At 40.8% G+C, this 20,463-nt stretch overlaps 1 protein-coding gene across 1 annotated transcript in view; it reads left to right on the top strand.

Annotated features, from left to right (window-relative positions):
* Positions 1-20,463, top strand: part of ldlrad3 (low density lipoprotein receptor class A domain containing 3) — an 88,046-nt gene that overhangs the window by 9,810 nt on the left and 57,773 nt on the right. The window lies entirely within an intron of this gene.

Here is a 20,463-nt window from a genome sequence, read left to right as displayed (position 1 = left end):
TGATATTGAATTTCCCATCATTCACCATCACACCTGAAAATCTACTCATTAAATGGAGCTGAATTCAAAGAATTAGTCCTTGTGTTAAATGGATGATAAAAGGGTCAAGGAAGCCAGGGATAATTCCCTTGTCTGTTGGAGGGAGGAGAGGTGAACTGATCTAGAAGCTGGGAGTTGAGACGCGACTCCACCTCTGTCATGTCACAAACATGGCTTAACCCCTTTAGCTGTCGGTTGCATGCTTGTTCTTCTTTCTTCCTTAGCAGAGATTATGCATTTGAGTCAGTGTCTATGTGTGTGTTTGTGTATGTATAAGGTTCAGTGTGTATGCGCAATATGTATAAAGGGTAATCCTCTCTTGGACAGGGACCAGGGGAGGCGAGGCGCTCATCTTCACAGGAACTAATCACCCGATCCCGCCTGCTGTTTACAGAGGCAGTCTCGCCAGCCAAAATCAAATGCAAAGCCCATGTTAATTGCCTTAATGCTGCTTCCCTGTCAACCATGGCTTGGCAGCAGCCCCCAGCACTAGGCCACAAAATGAATTCTTTTCACTTGTACAATGAATACCAAAGACGAAAGGGGGGTTCCTGCTCCTCAAGAATGCAAGACAGGAATCCATTTTTTTTTACCCTCTGATATTCTGAATCAGGGAGAGCAGAAGAGAGGTATGAGAGGGAAAATGTAAGTGGATGTGGATTTGTTGAGGAGAGGGAGAGAGGGCTGGAAGTTCAGTCCCGGCTTTGGTCATTATTGGGCCGGAACTATTAGTCTTGCAAGGGTCTAGTATGTCAGAGACGGTAATTGAGTCCGTCTCTGTGCAGCCTCCTCTAATGAGGAGCTGTAGGCCTGAGATTTGACTAATTTCTTACATGTCCGGGACAATAAGTCAGCCCGGCCATCCTGCGCTTAATGACTCCAGATAAAGGATTGGTGGGATTTCCAAAGACTTGGATGGATTAATGTACTGCAAGAGTTAGTGCACTCTGGAGACTTGTGTGATGACATTCCAAGGCTTTTGATGTTCTGACAGGGCTCTGTGCCACTGATAAAGGGTATGTGTCGTTTGTTTTTGTATTACACATGTATTTTTGCTGGATAAGTATATTTTATTGATTCTTGACATTCTTTTTTTTCCCCATGACAGATAAAATAATCTATCCATGTCATATAGGTCTCCATGAAGGGAAGACAGCAGATGAATTAATTGAGCTGTTGATTGGTTAGTTGTAATTACACTTGCAGTGAAATTGCCAAATGCACAATGGCTTGAATGAAGTAGGAAAAAAATGGTGTATACTGGTATTGGTACTGGTATCGTCATTTTTTTTAAACACTACCCAGCCCTAACAATGGCACATCGGTCACTGGTGATCGGATCTTTCTGATGCACCTAAATTTCCCACGTGACATTTCCAAAGATGAAGAATACGTACCTGCACCTTAAATGCCATATGTTCACTCAGTAACCACACGCTTTTGTAGACGCTTTGACCTGCATGTGTTGTCTGCGCTGCCCCCAGTAGAGTTGAAAATGTCTTATACCGAAACCAGTCAAGCTGGTAAACATCACATTTCACCCTCATGTGATTCTCATCGTCACCGTGTCCGCCATGGGTCAGGAGCTCATCTGTCCTGAAGGAACAGCACAGCAGCTGATTATGATGGATTATGATAGATTCCTCCTTGACTGACCTCTGCAGCCAGTTACACATTCTTTACAGCACTGGCACATACACAAAACACATATACTTAGACGCTCGTAAATTTATTGGCACAGACGAGTGTAAACACACACACACACACACATATCAGTGTTCACGCTCATAAGTGTGTACACTTGCATGTTCACCTTGCAAGTGTTGGGAAGGTACCTTCACACAAGAGAAGACACACAGGGCATGAAGTCATATATGGACACACATGAATATTATACACACTATAAGTTAAGTCTGCACCCATACAAATATATACACACATCTTACAACACAAGATCATGCACCGCCTTTGTGTTGCTTGCAACTATCCCTCTTGCGAGTTACTGTAGCTAAGATCAGTACCATTAAATGTCCTGAACCAAAACCCAGTTAACTCACTACACACTCAAATGAAAGCAAACAAACCTGCAGTGAAAAAAAAAAAAGAAACGACTTCCCAAACCAGGCCAATAGTGCGAGATGCTTTCTGAGCAGGCCATTTGTTTTCATTTGGTTTGGTGTCTTTACTGGTGCCGTGCAGAGCACATTGAGCAGTGTGTCTCTGTCAGAACAGCCAACTCCGCCTCCACCCACAACCACCACCCCTCGTTCATTTACCACAGATGGTACTGGTGTAGATGCGGGAAGAGAAATGAAGTTGGATGGCGCTAATCGCTGGTGCAGACTGACACATCAACAAGCCACCAAAGTGCTGGTCTTTGTGTTTTCTCCTGTTTTGAAATGGAGGAAAGGCCATCAGGAAACAAGTGGAAGTATGTAAGAGTGCATGGTGATATTGACTCAGGGGAAGCATCTCAGGATGTGTCTGCATGTGCAGCAGCAGCAGCGCTCACATGTTATACAGTGAGAAGAAAACCTTCATCCTTCATAACCCCAATAAGCCAATGAAGCTTTTTCTCAATGCATTGTGAGAGTACTTTTTTTAGCCATTACCATGACAACATAAAGGTCCAGGGCTCTCTGTGTGTGTGTGAGTGCATAAAACAGAATCACAGGTCTGAGTAATGCAGCCGATCTCTCAAAGTGAAAGCGAAGCCGGACGAAGTGGGCTCACCAACGAAGAAGAATTAAGCGGCAAAGAGGACACGGAACGTGGGGCCGTCGACACTGTGATCCTGTCAAGACAGACGTAGATGAACGAATACTGTGCACACACCTGCTTAAGCACAAACAGTCAAACTCATGAACACACATAAAAAAACACAAATTAACACGTCTCACATATCCACTCGCTATCACACAGAGGAAAGAGAAGAGCTTAGAATTATCCTTACGCTGCCAACTCATTGCCCTGACCGTGATTAGCAGTTGGAAAAATTGGTCACCTAGTACTCTCATGACCTTTCTCATCACCATTCATGTATTTTCCTGTCACGTCGCTTCTATGTCTAAGTTGGCCTTTTACAGATAGCACATCAACTGAAATCTTATTGGAATGACCTTTAGTTACAACATCATCTGCCACGGTGAGAACTATTCACACACCGTCTACCTTTTAAACTAAGGCCCTCCATTTGACTTATTACCATTTTGTCTCATCAACATTCGGATGAGTAGATATTATATTATACAGCCAGATAGAGAGAGAGGAGACAAACGTAGAGAAAGAGACGGAGAGCACCGGCGAGGGGCCACTGGCACTCTTTTCCTCATCTGCATTCTGTTGAAATAATTATATTGTAATGCCCCCCGTCACTCCCCCTTTACCCTTCCTCCTTAATGTAGTGTCTCTATCTCACATCCCTTTATTTCTTCTCACACTCACCTTGTGCTCTCTTTTTCTGTTCCTCTATCGCTCTCTTTGTCCCAGTGTTTTTGGCAGATATAGTTCATTTCCACTCCTTTTCAACCCCTGCAGTGACTCCATGGCCTGGCTACACAATTAGGAGCTCATTACTTGCTAATACACAGACTAGAAGACAGACAAAGGCAGTCTGTGCCTTTTTTGTTGTGCACGCCCAGCTTCCATCAATTTCTCTCTCTCCCTCTCTCTCTCTCTCTCTCTCTCTCTCTCTCTGCCTCCCCAGGCACTTTTTAAGTAAAAGGGTGCTCTTCCTCCTCCTTCCCACTCCTCTCATCCCTACCCTCTGCCACAGTGCATCTTCTCCACGGCGCATAATGAGCCTTCATGTGCTAAGAAGAATTAATAGTTCAATTTTCATCTCTTAAGCATTGTTTTTATGAAATTAAATTCACTCTCAACCCGTATACCTATGCCATTTGAATATGTGCATGTCATTTTCCAGCTCATTTAGCATCCAGAAAGCTTAACTGCTTTATAATTCTGTTTACCTTGATGTGTTTTTTTTTTTTTTTTAACTGAAAGAACTGTTTTACGTTTTGTTTTTATTGAGAATGTCATTTCTTTATTTGCAGATGTTTTCCCCCCCTGTCACATTCAGAGCTCACACTGTGTGACTAGAGGCAAACTGAAAAAAACACAAGTCTCACAGGTGTAACGTAAGGTCAGCTCCGGCAGCTTCCCTCTGTGCCACTGTTTGCATCATTTCTCACTATCTGGCTGGCTCTGCGGAAATGCCAATTTGCTCAGTAAGGGGTCTCGCGGCGTAGCGGTGGATGAAGGTTGTGCGCTGTTTACCGGTGTGTTCTGCGACAGTCGACTGCATGATGAAAGACACGCAGGGGAGCGTTGACATTTAGTTTTGTGCCGGTGATGGGCCAATGTGGGGAATCGGAATTAATGGGTTAGATATGCTTGTTTGACAGGAGAGGCTTCCTCCCCAGGACTGATGAGGAATACAAGCCTATAGGAAGATATTTGTCTGGCTGGCATTGTGTGTGTGTGCTTGTGTGCAAAGCTCTGTGGGCCGTGTGCATTCTCAACTAGTGTATGTTTGTATGTCTGTGTCAACCAACACTGCTTTTTGTCTAAATTTGAGTGGCTCGCCTGCAGTGCCATCTAAATCTCATTTTAGTCATCATCCTCATTCCCCCCCCCCCTCCCTCCAACTCCATCAGCTCCTCCTTTCTGTGAAGGTAATCCCAAGGTGATGTTAATAGGCTGGGATGCTGTTGAAAATACCCCTGTCATCCCTCGGAGGATTAGACGGACATTTGCTTCTCTGAAACCCAAACCAAGTGGTTAAAAGAAAACTACAACAGAACAACTTTTTTCTGAAAGTGCCTTATACTGTTTTGTCCTTAACATCACTGCACTGGTTTTTATGTCTTCACTATAAAGCCTGCATTGTAATGCATTTATGTTCTGATCCCCATTTTTAATTTAACCACAGATGGAAGCATAAACAGCCAAAATAAACCAATGCTATGGGATTATAGGCTCAGTGTGATCTGTGATCCCAGATTAATGGGAGACCAGTGTGTGATTAATGGGGCCTTGTTTAGCCAAGCCAGGATAATTTGGCCAGTCACCATTCCAAAGATCCAAAAGCAGTAAGGCGGTCATTGCGAAGCCTGTTTGACAAAGGACAGGGTGCTAAATGAATACATAATAATAAGGCAGAGGCTAATGAAACAATCAGTGTTGTGCTTATGTTGCCAAAGAGCTGTGTGTGCATGTTTGTTTGCAAAGTATGCATCTTTATGTTTCCATTAACCTTTATGTATCCATAGGTGAGAACACAGAAATAGCTTCAGGGAATCAGGAAAGAATTATTTGAACAGAAATCTGTAAGCTGCACATTACAAACATGGAGAGAAGAGAGAAGCTCATAAATATTCATATATTTCTCCACTGACCTGACCGTTACCCTGCACGAGTTTATACTTCACTTCATTAAGCCACAATCTTTAGTGTATGTGTGTGTGTGTGTGTGTGTGCTACTATAATAAACATTAAATCAGATCAATCAATCATACAATCAGTCAGATACATACAGATGTAGTTGAAGTTGAATATTCCACATTGTCCCTTCATTTTATTTCAAGATTCAATGAATCTGCTGATTATTTTCTCGATTAATCGTTTATAAAATGTCAGAAAATAGAGAAAAAAAGAAGAGACGTCTTCAGTTATCCTGTTTTGTCAAATCGACAGTCCAACGATATTCAGTTTACCATCATGTATGACACAGCTCGCTCACTTTTGAGAAGCTAAACATTTGGCATTTTTGCTTAAAGAATGAATAAAACAACTATTCAATTATCATTTTCTGTCGACTGTCTAATCGATTTATCGACTAATTGTTGCAGCTCTATTGACTGTGTTTCTGCTGTGCCTGTGAAACGTGCACATCTGTAATCAACCGGTCTTTGTTCTCTGTCTCTTTTATCTCTCTCTCTCTCTCTCTCTCTCGCTCTCTCTCTCTCTTTCAAATTCAAATTTTGCTTTATTGGCATGAATATCACAACAATATTGCCAAAGCATCAAGAATCAATGAAACAAAATAACATTAACACAACATTAAGATTGATGTAGGCTATATTAATTATATATGTACAGTATATCTTATACATATATTTGTGTGTGTGTGTGTGTGTGTGTGTGTGTGTGTTTGTGTGTGTGTGTGCGCGCGCCCTACTCAGTGCTATTTCAGCCCACAGACGCATTATCAATAATGCAGCCTCTTTAACAAGGCTGAGGCTTTTAAGAGGGTTTGTGAGTGCCCCTCCCTATTAGATGCCCGCTGGTTGCTGGGTGGTCACATACTAGTGGAAAAACATTCAATTTCGTACTGAAACCAGAAACAAGCTCGCTGTTAACAGACATTTATTTATATCGTTGTCAAGGCTTTTTCTTCTGAACCTCAACAATTCTAGAAAGCACTTATTGCTTGTAGGGGGAGAAGTCAGTATCTCGCCAGGGATGTATAGAACTGAGCACTGCCTACATAGCTGAAGGCAAAAATGAAACGGTAGCTAGAGCAGGAAGGAAGCACAGCTACTGTACCACTGTATAAAGTTCATATTCCACTTGAAAGTATTTTGTATGCATCTGTGCAGACAACAGAAGGCTAGTAAGGCATAGCAAACCTCAGACTGTCTCATGCACTGTCGGTGAACTGTCTTTTCAGGCAAAAACCCGTGTGGTGCAGCCTGCTTAAGTTTGTGTGGTGTACATGTGTCTGTTTGGATTAGTTACAATGGTATCTCAAGGACACAGAGGTTGTTTGTTTTTCTGAGTAATGCTCTCTGAAAATTAAGGTTATCCCTCAATGTCTGTGGTAATGCCATAAGCTATAGGAGGTTAGGAAAGTTCCATTTATTCTGGCATGTTGATTGAAAACAGCTCTGTGTTTGATGTGTGTCCAAAAGAGGAGCTCCAATGCAGGAAAACAACATTTGTAAAATATATTCCAGAGATCAAAACACTCTGCTTTTGTTCTCCTCAGCCTTTTGTCATGCGCTTATTTGCACAGTTGGCATTCCCTGTTTGAACATTTCATTTTCCTTGCTTTGAAAAAGACCCTCTGTATTAGTGGTGGGACAAAAAATCAGTATTGCAACATATCGCAATATTTCCACTTACGATACGTTATTGATACACTGGCATCAAGTATCAATACTTTTTTTTTAAACATAAAACCCCTCAGAATTAATTCAGCTACTTTGGCTTACCACTACCAGAGCGTAATTACCCTTCGCCTGAACAGACTGGTTACGGTCAGATGAACGGCAATTGTAGGTGAGAAAGAAGAAGAAATGCAAGTAAAACGACCAACCATGAGCACCTGCTGTCAGATTCACTGTGGAGCTTTGACAGTCACTAGAAGCACATTCATGGCCCTTTGTAAAAGTTTCTGTGTGGTACCTGTGTCGTAGCTGAGCTAGCAGCTCTACGAGAGGCTTTCTGGTGTGTGTGAGTGTTTGTGGGGGGGATTGTCAGTACGTAGGCAATAGCATGTTATGTTTAGCCTACTGAATATCTTGTTAAGCTCTGATTAAATCATAGTTAGTTATCAATGGGTCTTGTGTTGTGTTTACCTGCACAGATAGTGTTATTAGCATGACGTCACCTCTCTGTCGTCTCTTATCAGTCTCGCTAACTGTACCAGCAGCTCTGTGAGAGGCATAAACTGAGGCAACAGTTATCAGTGTTGTGATATTTATACTTGGCGGCATTTCTGTCGCTAAAGGTCCGCTGGTTTGTGTGCGTTATGAAATGACAGTTACACGTCTCGTTTGAAAAAAAATGGAATGGAAATGGAATTTGGATTTTATCTACCTGGGCGGGCAGCCCAAGTAGAGTAGAGTAGAGCAGGTATGGGAAACGCTGACTTACAATGCACACTCAAAAATAATGATTGTGTTCTTATGTTGCCAAATTATCCCAGTTTTCAGAAAAGTATTACACGAAGAAGAATGAAATGCCATATCCAGGGTAATTGCTATTGTTTGGGGAAGGTTTGTCAAACCTCATGAGCGTAATTGAATGTGTGAAACTTTAGTTTTTATTATTGTATGTGACCCTATACAGCAAGTCTCATATTCTTGTCTGCTTCCCTTGTGTTTTATATTAAAAAATATGCTATATAGGAGCATATTTTGCACATCAGAAGACTAGGCTTATATTCTGTGTCTCTTCCTTGAGGAATTTATTCTGACTTACTGCCTTGAGAGCCACTGTCCTTATTTTGTTAAATAACAAGCTAAACAATTGCCTCTGCTGCATAGATGGTGAGTCATCTCCCTGTAGCCTATAGAGAGGAAAAGCTTGTGATCCATTGTTTGTTCCTCTCCAGAGGCAGACAGGATTTTGTGCTCGACCTGTAAGAGCTGGCCAGTGCTGTGGTCAATCGATCCTGTTGAGAATCGATCACTCTGTTCTTGGCAGGCTTGTGCTAAAGACTTTTTTTGGTTTGGTCAGAGGGTGTTTTTCGAGATGTCTTTCGACTCCTATTCCATTTCCCAGAGTGGTGAAGTCAGCTGGCAGCAATCAGTCTGGTTGTCTTGATCTGGTCAAGACATGAACTTTCCATCTCAGCCACGCCAATGTTAACCCTTTTCTGCGGTTGCTGTTTTACATGTTTGGGTTTCTTTCATCTCATTTTTTCTCCCTTTACATGTGTCAGACTTGTAATGTGTTAAGATCATCACACATAGTTTATTTGCTAACCAGCCAACATTACACTAAACATGTAGAAGGGACCAAACCAACACATTTTTCCCCTCCAGACACATTTAAGAAAAGTTAAATCATGAGTATTTTTATTAATGTTTTTTCCATAAAAACATATTTGATATCCTCATCAAAAATTCCAATATTTATGAATATTCAAATATGGAGATACCTCCGGCACTGTCTCGCGCCATGTACATACATTTAAGACATGAATATTTTTATTAATGTTTTTCCATAAAACATGTTTGATATCATCAAAAATTCCAATATTTATGAATATTCAAATACGGCGATGCCTCTGGCGCTGTGCCACGCTATGTAGCGCCCACCACTTAATGTCACTGGTATGATCACACTCTGGTGTCGTATGTCCCATCATACGACAACCTCTGTTGTCATATGATGTCACATCAACCCCTTGATTATTATTCCCTAGTGGGGAAGTCTTATTTTTGGAGTGTGAAACCCATTAAAAGCTACAATAACATATACGGTCTGCATATCAAGTTTACCAGTCACACCACAAAGTAAACATGGCATGTGAGAATATGCATTACACTAAAATTGGAATATATTGGAGCGCAATATTGTGCATCCATGGTCACTGAAAGCATTTGTCTTAGATTATCTGCCTCAGTCACATATTGTTACTTATTCATATGCTCTAATACTGAATGCCATGTCCCCGCTTAACTCAGCATCTATTATTTTGCTGGCTGGTAATTATTCCAAATTTGTCATGCTGTTTTTTTCTGTCCCAGTGTTCCTGTACCAACTGATAATGCAGAATGTGATAAATGACCTGTGAATTATAAAATCAGTTTAGGCAGAGAGTTCTTTACAGAAGTGATCTGTCCACCTTCTTCCCTGCAGTCTATTTATACAGCATGTACTGCTCTTCTTCATAAACAAAAAAAAACACATAAAAACTTTTGATTTACTAACTCCTAATTTTAATACTCATATATATTCTGCTCATTCCCATCTCCTCTCTCTCTATTTTTGTTTACTGCTCTTTCTTTCACAAAATGCCCCTTAATTTGCATCTTTATGGGACTTTGTGTCAATTTCTGCCAAAATGAGGAACAACATTTAAACCACCACATATGACTGATTACCTATCAGTAATATATTGAATCCAATCACTCAATCACTGTATCACAATCAGATTTCTGCTGTGACACACTGGAACCAGGGGGGCACTCGCACCTATGGGTATGTTTGTTAAATAAGGAAATGATGATTAAAATATCTCTGATGTATGTGACAAATAAGACTCGTTTTGTGTGTGTATCACAGTTTATGTGAATGTGAGTGAGCCTATTCGGTATGCTGTGCATTGACAAAAATGAACAGCACATTAAAATTGATATCAATTTACTTTCAATGTAGCTTAGAGAATAAGCAACCTACATTCACAAAAGACCATTTGTTCAAGTATGTTAATGTTACACAAGTATTAGTTGCCGAAAGACTTGATTTCACACTTTTTTAAAGCCTAATTGCATTCATAATCTGCTTTTGTTTTGCATTTTCTTCATTAGCTATTTCCACTCTGTTGTGGATTCTAACAGGGATTTAGTTATTGATTGACATGGGTGAGCATAACATGCTTTTATTTATCTGATCATTTTGGCAATGATAATAATCTAACTTTACCTAAGCCTTTCTTAAGAGCTACATTGTTCTCTCATTAAAATTAAGTCTAAAACTGAAACTGTGGGTCTTCTTCGGTTGCTCATTCAGCATAGCTGTCATGAACAGGGAGTGCACACTACTAATAAAGTAACTATATAACAGGTGATGAAGCCTGTGGCCCTTCCACTCAAACACACAGATTTACAGAACCTCCTCCCAGAAAATTATTTCCATGTGTCTGTTGGAGGCTGGAAAGGCCAAACTGGCTGAAAGAGGCATAGGCCTAAATGAAGCCAGTATCATATTATTCAGGGTTTGCTGTCTGTTTTCATGCATGGCTGCCTTTTTCTGAATCTCTCCCCATTAAGGTCTTGCTTGCTCTGTTGCTCTGTGCTTATGCTGCCCTGCCTGTGTGTCTGTCTGTCTGTAGGGTGTCTTTAATTGATGCAGACCGGCTTCTTTACATTTGTGCTTATTTTACTGAACGCTTCAGTGAGCTGAAAGGAACAGGATGGAGAATCTTTTTCCTCTCTCAGGGAAGCTCTTTCTCTCTCTCTCTCTCTCTCTCCACCACACACACACAGCCAAATCACCTCCACCTGCTTGTGTAGCCATCCCATTAAGAGTGGTGTGTAATTGAACAAGATTATAGCCCCTTTTATACAGAGATCCTACAGTATTGCCATAAAGAAGACCTGTCATTATGCTGGCTTGGCTTTTTTACACAGAACCAAACAAACAACAAACCTTGTGTGTGATTTTACACAACATGCTGGCATTCCGGAATGAGATGCCTGACGTGTTACACAACAGCGTTGACAAAAAGCGTGACATATAACATACGCGTCTGAACAATAATGGAGGACGACCTGAGTGTTGATGTGTTTTTGCTAGCACATTTATGCCACTCTTCAAACGCAAGCAAAGTCGCTGTGCATCGTATACAACATGTTTTTTGGCAGGTCGCACACATAACAAATCATCAAAACGTCACACCCCTGAAAAAAAAAGAAAGTTATAAAAACAGTTTTAAGAACAATACATTCCATTCATATTCTGGAATATTTAATTTGAAAGAGAGTTTATTTTAATTCTAATTATAACTATTTTAATTATCTGTTAACTCCCCCTGCTCCTTCATCTGTTTGTGTCTGCAGATGTCTCTCATTTTTCTAAGACTCACTCTGTATTGAGTAGCAGAGCCCAGCCAATAAGCTTCTGGTTAAGACACTGCAAGGAACTCAGAAAGGTTAAAGGGTTGTGATCTGTGAAGACCATCACAGGCATAGAACTAACATACACACTGAAATGTTGCAAAGCCAAAATCAAAGCTAGAGTTTCCTTTTCAATTACTGAATAGTTCAGCTGATGTTTGTTAAATTTCCTTTAAAAGAAAAAAACTGGCTTATCCACTCCTAAATCATCAGGCTGTAACAACACTGCCCCTGCGCCCACATAACTTGCATCTACCTCAAGGTTAAATGATTTCTCCCACTGTGGAGCAGCCAAAACAGGATTACATTACAAACATTACAAATAAGGGCTTAAACACTCTCAAAAGCCATCTGAAAATCTGAGGACCAAACATATTTGGTCTTAACCATCAACAGGTTTGTGATGGGCACAACAACAGTAGAAAATTAGGAAATTTTCTACCAGAAACACTGGTAATAACCAACTAGCCCCAAAAAATGCATAAGCTCCTGCTTAGTTGTGGGTAGGGCATAGTCATCAATAGCCTGCACCTTTGCATGTACTGGACACACTCTGCCTTGCCCAACCACATGACCCAAATAAGAAACTGTGGCCTTTGCAAACTCACTCTTGGCAAGGTTAATTGTCAAATATGCATGAGCCAAGCGGTCAAACAACTTTTCAATATGGTCAACATGGACATCCCAATCATCAGAGTAGATTACCACATCACCCAGATACACCAAGCAACCTTCCAACAACCCTGTTCATCAGATGTTGAAAGTTTGCTGGCGCATTCCACAAACCAAAGGGCATCACACTATAGGAGTACAACCTCGTGGGCGTTATGAACACACGAAACTCTTGCACTCTCTCAGACAACGGAATCTGCCAGTAGCACTTCAAACTTGCTGACAGGTTTAGCCAACCCCACTTGGTAAATACAGTCTTCCATACAAGGAAGTGGATAAGATTATTGACCTTACAGAAGTCTGAACAAAATCTGGGAGTGATATTGGATATTGGTGAAAACACTCCAAGACGCCTTGGCTCTTTGCATGGTAATCAGATGCCTCATTGTGCTTAATGGAATGAAAAGTTTGACCCCTGATTGGACTGAATGTCCCCCTACAAACACCGGAGATGGAAACAAGCTGCGACAAAGCACGCACCTCAGACCTGGCTGTGATCGTGCATAAAGGATACGCAACTGGATACCTTGTGCTCTAGCACATCACTCTTAACAGGTAACTAGTACCCGATTTAGAGGGAGGCAATGGGCCCACAAAATCAATAATTAGATGCTCAAAAGGCTGACTTATAGCTGTTATTGGGCACAGTGGAGTGGGCTTTAGGCTCTGGTTTGCTGGTTCGCTCACATATATAGCATGACTTTATGTAAGCAGAGACATCTTTTTTTCAGTTGGAGCCAAAAGAAATAACTCAGGATGTGGTCATACGTCTTCTTGACACCTCAGTGGCCAGACTCATCGTAGGAAACCTTCAGCAACATACCATGGAACCTAGAGGGTACAACAACTTGGTAAACAGGTTCACCAACAAAATGCTCCCACTGAGGCATCCATCTTCTCATCAACACCTCTTTCTCAACAAAATAACACTGAGTGTGGTTTTTCACCTCACCAGAAGGATGAGCCATCTCCAGCAGAATCTTGAGGGAACAGTCAGTCCGCTGTTCCATCACCAAATCACTGTAAGAAGCAGACCAAGGAACATCAAGACATGTCACATCATGCTGCTGTAGAGTGTCATCATTTTCAGTGGAATTTATTACGTCTGACTGTGCGCGCTTCATTGCACGCGTCACAGCGCATGCCGTAAACACATCAGGAAACTCTGTTTCACTTTGTCATGCTTAATGCTAACCAGGGGCACTGGAACTGTGATAGCAGGAGGTACAACATCACCCAACACCTGACTCCCTGGTATATCATTACCCAAAATCATTGTAACACCATCCATGGATGCCACCTCACCCTGAAACAGATCAGAAAACATCATCATGTCTCATCTGAAAATGGTAAGGCTGATGCTAAAATGAATTAATCAAAAGCACCAGTGTCACACAATATTTTTATGTACACTTTCTCATCACTCCCTACTAGAGAAACAAAACCTTTAGTGATGAAAGGCAAGTAAGACTGTAGCTCTGGGCTAGACATCTGTGGTTTCAACTCACAACCTGAAAACTCAGACACCTGCTCAAACACTGGACATTTGCAACAAAGATTGCTGGCTTGGTGTTAACACTAGCTCCAGCCTGCTTAAGACTACATTTAAAAGCATAACAATCTCTTCTCCAGTGCATTGTTTATGACAATAATTACAAACTCCAAATGAGACTTGTCATCTCTTTTCCAACTCCTAAATCAATGGCGATATGCTTCAGGCACCAGCTCATATGCTTTGAGAACAGCACACTTCACCAAACAATCACTGTTACACAAAGAAGAATAAGCCTCCTGAGCCCTGCCAGTTAATACACATTGCAACATTAACATGTGAGTGGAATCAGGCCAACCCCATGCATCAGCTTGCCACTCAAACATTTAGAAGAAAGTTTCCAGATCTCTCTCATTAAATCTGGGAACTAGCCTCAAATCATCCGCAAACCTTCCCGGGGTCCCACTTGGAACAGAGGGATTATCAGTGAGCAAAACATCAGCCATAACTTTCCCCTCTCTAATCAAAGTCAGTTTTTCTTTTTGCAGTTCAAGTTTTGCCTGTTGAGTTTCTTGCCTCATCTTCTTCAATGACAACACTTTTTTCATCTCAATACCCTGCCACATTTTTTCCACTGTAACTTCCTTCTCTTTCTCTGACTGCTTGCAAAACTTAAGCAACTTCTTCTGCTGTTCAAAAGTCAAGCCAACGCTGGGACCCACTATTTAAGGCAGAGATGAGTCCTCAGTACCCGCGAAGAAAGGAGCATCCTCTGCAGTACCTAACACTTTTTACCAAATTCATTTTCAAATTGGCCTTCACTGTCTCCTTAGCTCTTTTATCACCAACATCAACATTGTAATACTCAGCTAACTTAACCAACTGATCCTTTGTGCACTGATCCAATGATCCAAAAACCTTTCAGATGGTGCCTCTACAAACGCTCTTACAATTTCCTCCATACTTGACCAATATTCGCAACACAGGAGAACAAAGGAATGCAATGTGTTAAGACCCACCAGTGTGCGCAAGAGGAATAAGCAGCCTCCAAACGGAGCTTCCCTGCTATCTGACCGCTTAACCAAAAATCTAGCTACATAACTCCCTAGTCTTGATGAGGCATAACAGCAGGTACTTGTGCACTAGCAGCCCGCTGGCTCAAGAGCAGCAAACAGAAAACCAGCAACCACCCTGAAACCATAGATGGGCTCTCGAGCAAATTTTTGGGAAACTGGGAAAGGAAGCTCTAACCGCCAAACCCCAACACTACCAACCTCCCCCCTGACAAAACCCAAAGGGGAGACACCACTTAACTTACAAGGGGAACCATCAGGTAATGCAAACACAGGTGGATCAACACTTATCCTCCTATGCCTCAGCGAATATCCTCAATCCAAATACAACAGTTGTAGGAAAAAAATAATTCTCCTCAACCACAAACACCATGAAAAATGCGTTGCAAACATGCCCAATCTCAAGGTCTCAAAGTACATCTCCCAGAGCACAACAGACTTATTATATAAGGCTTCCTACGTAACAATCACAAGAGGGTATCCCTCACACATGACATCACTTTCTCATGAGAGTCCAATTTCCCTATTACAGTAAAGGCTTTCCCCACTCACAACCAGTTTTAACTGGAATGACACGTGCTCTCGTGCTAACAAAGCACTCGACTAAACTTAATTTACTCAACAGAAGATAATAAAAACTAATTCACTTAGGGAAAAAGAAAGAAAAAACCCACCAAACCTTCCTGGCATTCTCTTCAAAACAGATGACCCTCCAAATGGTTAGGACCAGCTCACAGGCCACAGCAAAGGAGGGATATGCACGGCAAACTTAGGAACTGAAATTTGGTAAAGTAAATTACAATGATAATTGCATTGAGTTAGCTCAATGGCACCTCAGCTCCACCTAGCCAAGGACCTGTAAGACACACAAAGCACACACAGTACAGTAAGGACCAAGGCAACAGGCTTTGGGGCCTTCACATTGGCAAAAACATTCCTTTTCCTCACAGAGCTCAATAACACCCCTCTATGGACATGCTATTTTAATGCTCCTCCCATACCCTGGGTATTACTTTTCACTTCCAGTGAAGGTTACAAAATATACAAAGACACCCCAATCAGTTTTTTGGTGCTGTTTCAATCCAAGCCTCAACCTATCACCTGGGGCTAATCAATGCAGGTCAGTTATCTGAGCCTGCTGTGGAAGATGGGGTTAAAGCAGTTAGAGCCAAGCCAATAGTCATCTCAGATATAGATTTATATAACTGACCTTTCATGCTCAGAGCACAGGGAATAGAACTCGCTTAGGGCGGCTATTACAAGGAATCTGAGGGCAGAAAATGATGTTACTGCCCACCTCTCTGTTTCTTTTTTATTGCCTCTCTACCTTTTCCTTGCGTAATTGTTCGATGCAACTCTTGTACAGCTGTATACTTATTCTCCGTCCTTTCCCATTTGCTCCCCTTTATCTACTCATCTTTATTTCCCCTTTTCCTTCATGAGCTTACAGTCACCACATGTTTTCCCTTCATTGTCTTGTGTTGATTCCTCATAGCACCCTTTTTGGTTCTTCCCTTCTGCCCACATTGTACTTTCAGGTAAGGGATGTTCTAGAGGAGTCAATCTGTATGCTTTAAGGTTTATAGATCTTATTACCAAATTAGCAGAGCTTTCCATAAGTTCCAGCTGCCGGCCAAACAGCCGACTACTCAAAAAGTCCATCCAGCTACTTTATTATATTAATTTTTGATTCTAATAAAATAGTTTTGATTAACAAATTCATTATGATTCACTATGCGTGTACATTTACGACCACTAGCCTCTGCTTCAAAACAATGCAAGCATGATGATAGAGAAATGTGCCTATCTGTCTGTATCAGTCCCGCCCCCACATGCTCTATATGAACGTGTGTGTGTGCGCGTGTTCAGCTGAAAGGTTGTGTCCTGCCGAGTAGAGAGCACAGCATCGTCTTCAGTGTCTGACAAATATTAGCAAAACAATAGATGACAAAACAAATTAAGAATGGCATTGATTGCACAGACAGGGAACATCCTCATTAGGATGTTGGCAGAAACCTGACACTGCATTTTCCATATACGCCACACAGATGTGAATGAATGAATGAATGAATTATTTATTTACATTGCACTTTTTCAGCCCAGTATCACGCCAAAACGTGTAATACACCCGGCGATCCACTAGAGGATACCGTCTAAGATGCATTGCAAACACACATTAACACAGGGAATGTTGTCAAAGTAACAGACCTATGTCATATGAGGAAAATGTCGGCTATGCTTCAGCCTCAAGCTGTAATTTTACAGTTTCAAATGTTCTAGAAAGCTTTTGTATTTTTTGCCATTGACCAGTTATGCAAACTAATGCCCCAAATCATGTTTTAAAAATAAAACACCCCCTAGCTGGCTACTTTTTCCCACTGGCTGGCGACTCCATATCCTTGTGGAAAGCCCTCAATTAGGTATTCAGTGTTTGGGCAGCATGCTGACATTTGGCATAAAAATATTCGTTGGACCTGAGAGACACTGGCATATGTGGGTGGCTGTACCTTAGGCTTCCTTGCACCGCCCGTCTTTGCATATTTACAGTTGCTTGGGGTGCACTGATGTCTCTAGACTGCTATTTCCAGAATCATTATGTATGAAGTGTACCCAAGGAAAATCTTAGAATGAAAGTTGGAAGCTTGCCATTTATGCATTGACTTGATTTTGGCTCGTTCCAATGGGCAACAGTGGTCAAAGATATTGAATAATTGACAACCCTTTTAAGAGATTGTGGGTATGTGTTCCTAAGATCTTTTTATATCCAGTCATGAAAAAAAGTAATCAGACTGAGCCACTACATTATAATTTTATTATTGTATTTGCATGCGGGATGAGTTTGGATGATTTTTTTCCCTCGTTTGTGACATCACTCAAGGTTAAATTTAACCCAGTAATGGCAGTTTTGGTTTAAGTTTGGTTTAAAGTCCCCCTCTACTCAAGAATGTGTTTCACTTGTTGTTACTTCACTTGGATGTTTGACCCTCACTGTGCAGAATGATGTATGAGCAGGTCTATGAATGTGCAGACTAGGGGTGCTCCCGAATATAAATACATAATTCGGCAAAGCACAGATAGTGTTTTGTTTTTTTTTTTACAAATAATTGTTTCATACAAATTTTTAAAAAATTATTTGTTTTTGGGAAGAAAAAAAAAAAAACATGCAGGTCGCTCACATCGCTATCTCAGTCCCTCTCCTCTGCTCTGCCGTTACATCTATCAGCAGGTCTCAACGAGGGGAGTCATATCCACCTGCTACATGACACACATTTCCTAATTTGGACATCACTCCCGGATTTGGGGGTGTTCCCTACAGATAAAGCTGAGCTACTGACATACACGAAGTGCTCTGAAGGGACTCTCCATAATCTGTTGTTCCCCTTCTCCTTTCCACAAAGTCGGGTTGTAAAATATAGGCAATAAATGAAAAGTGCAAAGCAATAATCGCCTTTGAAGTTCTTCCCTACACATTACACAGTGTGCTGTCTCTGTGTTATGAGTGTATAAATAGGTAGAGGTCTGTCTGCAATGAGGCGATGAGTAAAGTTTTTGCTCAGTAGTCAGAGGAGTTGTCTACGACCTGGGAGACTCCAGTTCAGGACCCAATGTGGGGACCTCCTTCATAAAGTAGTTTATTCATGAACACTTATTGTAAAACTTAAATTTTCTAAAATTAAAAGCGTAATAAAAACAAAAACAGGATTTTTAAGCCTCTTTCCACTCGTATTCAAATACAAATACAAAAACTGGGCTCTCTGCACATCCAGACACATCAATCTGCCGATGGCGGACAGATTCTCTGTGCTCACCTTCAATTTAACATGTGCATCTACAAGCACGACTTTGTGACAACTAGTTTGGAAGCCAATTGTGGTCCAGTGTGAAATTTGAAGCCTCCATTTCACAAACTCAGAGAATTTTCATTGAAGTAGGAGACATCTTGTGTCCAGTTGTTAAACTTTTGAAATGAACAATATTTGTATATTCAGAGATTCTGGATTTTTCAGGGAGGGAGTAGATTTTAAGAATTTTGAACATGGAAAAACTATAACAGACAAATCATAATTCAAAGGAGCTTTTTTGCCTGAAAACATGTCAGGAAGGTGTCTTTAAACTTTGTGTAAACAGTTGTGCTCATATTGCATGTCACCTATGACTCAACATGGGACAAGGAAAGATTGCATCGGGGGGGGTTTTGCCTTTAGAAAATGTTGCAAAAAATATTCCAAATTTAATTTCAGTATTATTCAGAACCACTGGGAAATTAGAATCATGTTTACGCTGGGAGTTCATTTTTATTTCAAATTATAATTGAGGTAAGAGAGGTGCACTTTATATACAGTAACAGCAACAGCAGCTGAGTTGAAAGACGGAGAAGGAAGGATTTCACCCCGGGTGAACTAGTGAAACTTCTTGGAAGCTCAAACAGAAAATGTAAATGCTAATTAAAAAAGTATCTACCTGATGCCTAAAAGATTCCACGCACTATGATTTAACAGTCTAAATAGAACCTTAGTGGACACAAGCATGGCGGAGGGTGGAAAAGGATGGGAGGCAGAGGATGGATGTGCAAAGGCAAGGATAGCATAGTCAATATTTACCCTTAGTAATTGGTCTACACTTCCCCCTGCCTTATCTCCTTCAGTTCTCCCTCACACACCCAGAGGGCTGCTACTGGCCATTTGGGTGCCCTAAGTGTAATTGCTTTGTGGTGAGCCCCCCCCCCCCCCCAAAAAAAATCACACAAATATTTGGAAGTGCAGTCTTCTTTTATTTTCATTATCAATGTTACAAAAAACACAGTATATATTACACTATAGAATTAACTATTGAACATACAAAAATGATAATATTAAAATAATAACAAATAAATGATAATACAATAAACCAAAGAATTATGTTTACATTATCAATGTTACTATTATTGTTAAAATAAATAACTAAATATAAATAAATACAAATAAGAAAAATATGAACTGTACAATTAGTCACACATAACAGAAGAAAATTCACAAAACTTTGCTATACTTTGCAAAGACAGTTGCCTGTATATTACACTACAGAACTATAGAACAAAAAGCACACACACACACACACAAGTGTTTGAAAGTGCAATCGTCGTCAATAAGATAAACCAAAGAAATATTCATTATTAATGTGACTTTGTGACAAATGATTTTGGGGACACTACACTGTATAAGAGTGATGTTACTGAATATTTAAAATTCCCCAAATTTATGCAAAAGCACATTTTTCCAAACTAAGTGTTTCACACTGATGTGTGAAGTGATTTTGGGGACACTACACTGTATAAGAGAGCTATTGAATATTTTGGTAGTATCTCTTTTCAGTGTTGCACTTTATAGACGGTTGCTGCACACTCATCTCACAGCCGGCTGTACATAGAGACCAGTGTTATTAGTCCAGCTCGGAGGAAGGCTCGTTTGGGTGCAAATTAGGTTGTAGCTCATTATCTACCTTACTACGGTAGGAAAGAGGCATTGTTTGCGTTTTAACTATGTTTCGCTTATGAATTATTAATCCAGGAAGTTTGAATCTGAGAATATATTTCCAACTTTACTGAGGTGTGTTTGGCGCCCCCTCCAGCACTCGG

This window comes from Thunnus thynnus, chromosome 5, assembly GCF_963924715.1.
Source record: "Thunnus thynnus chromosome 5, fThuThy2.1, whole genome shotgun sequence".
In the NCBI taxonomy this organism is placed as follows: domain Eukaryota; kingdom Metazoa; phylum Chordata; class Actinopteri; order Scombriformes; family Scombridae; genus Thunnus; species Thunnus thynnus.
This window is presented reverse-complemented; position numbering and strand designations above follow the sequence as displayed.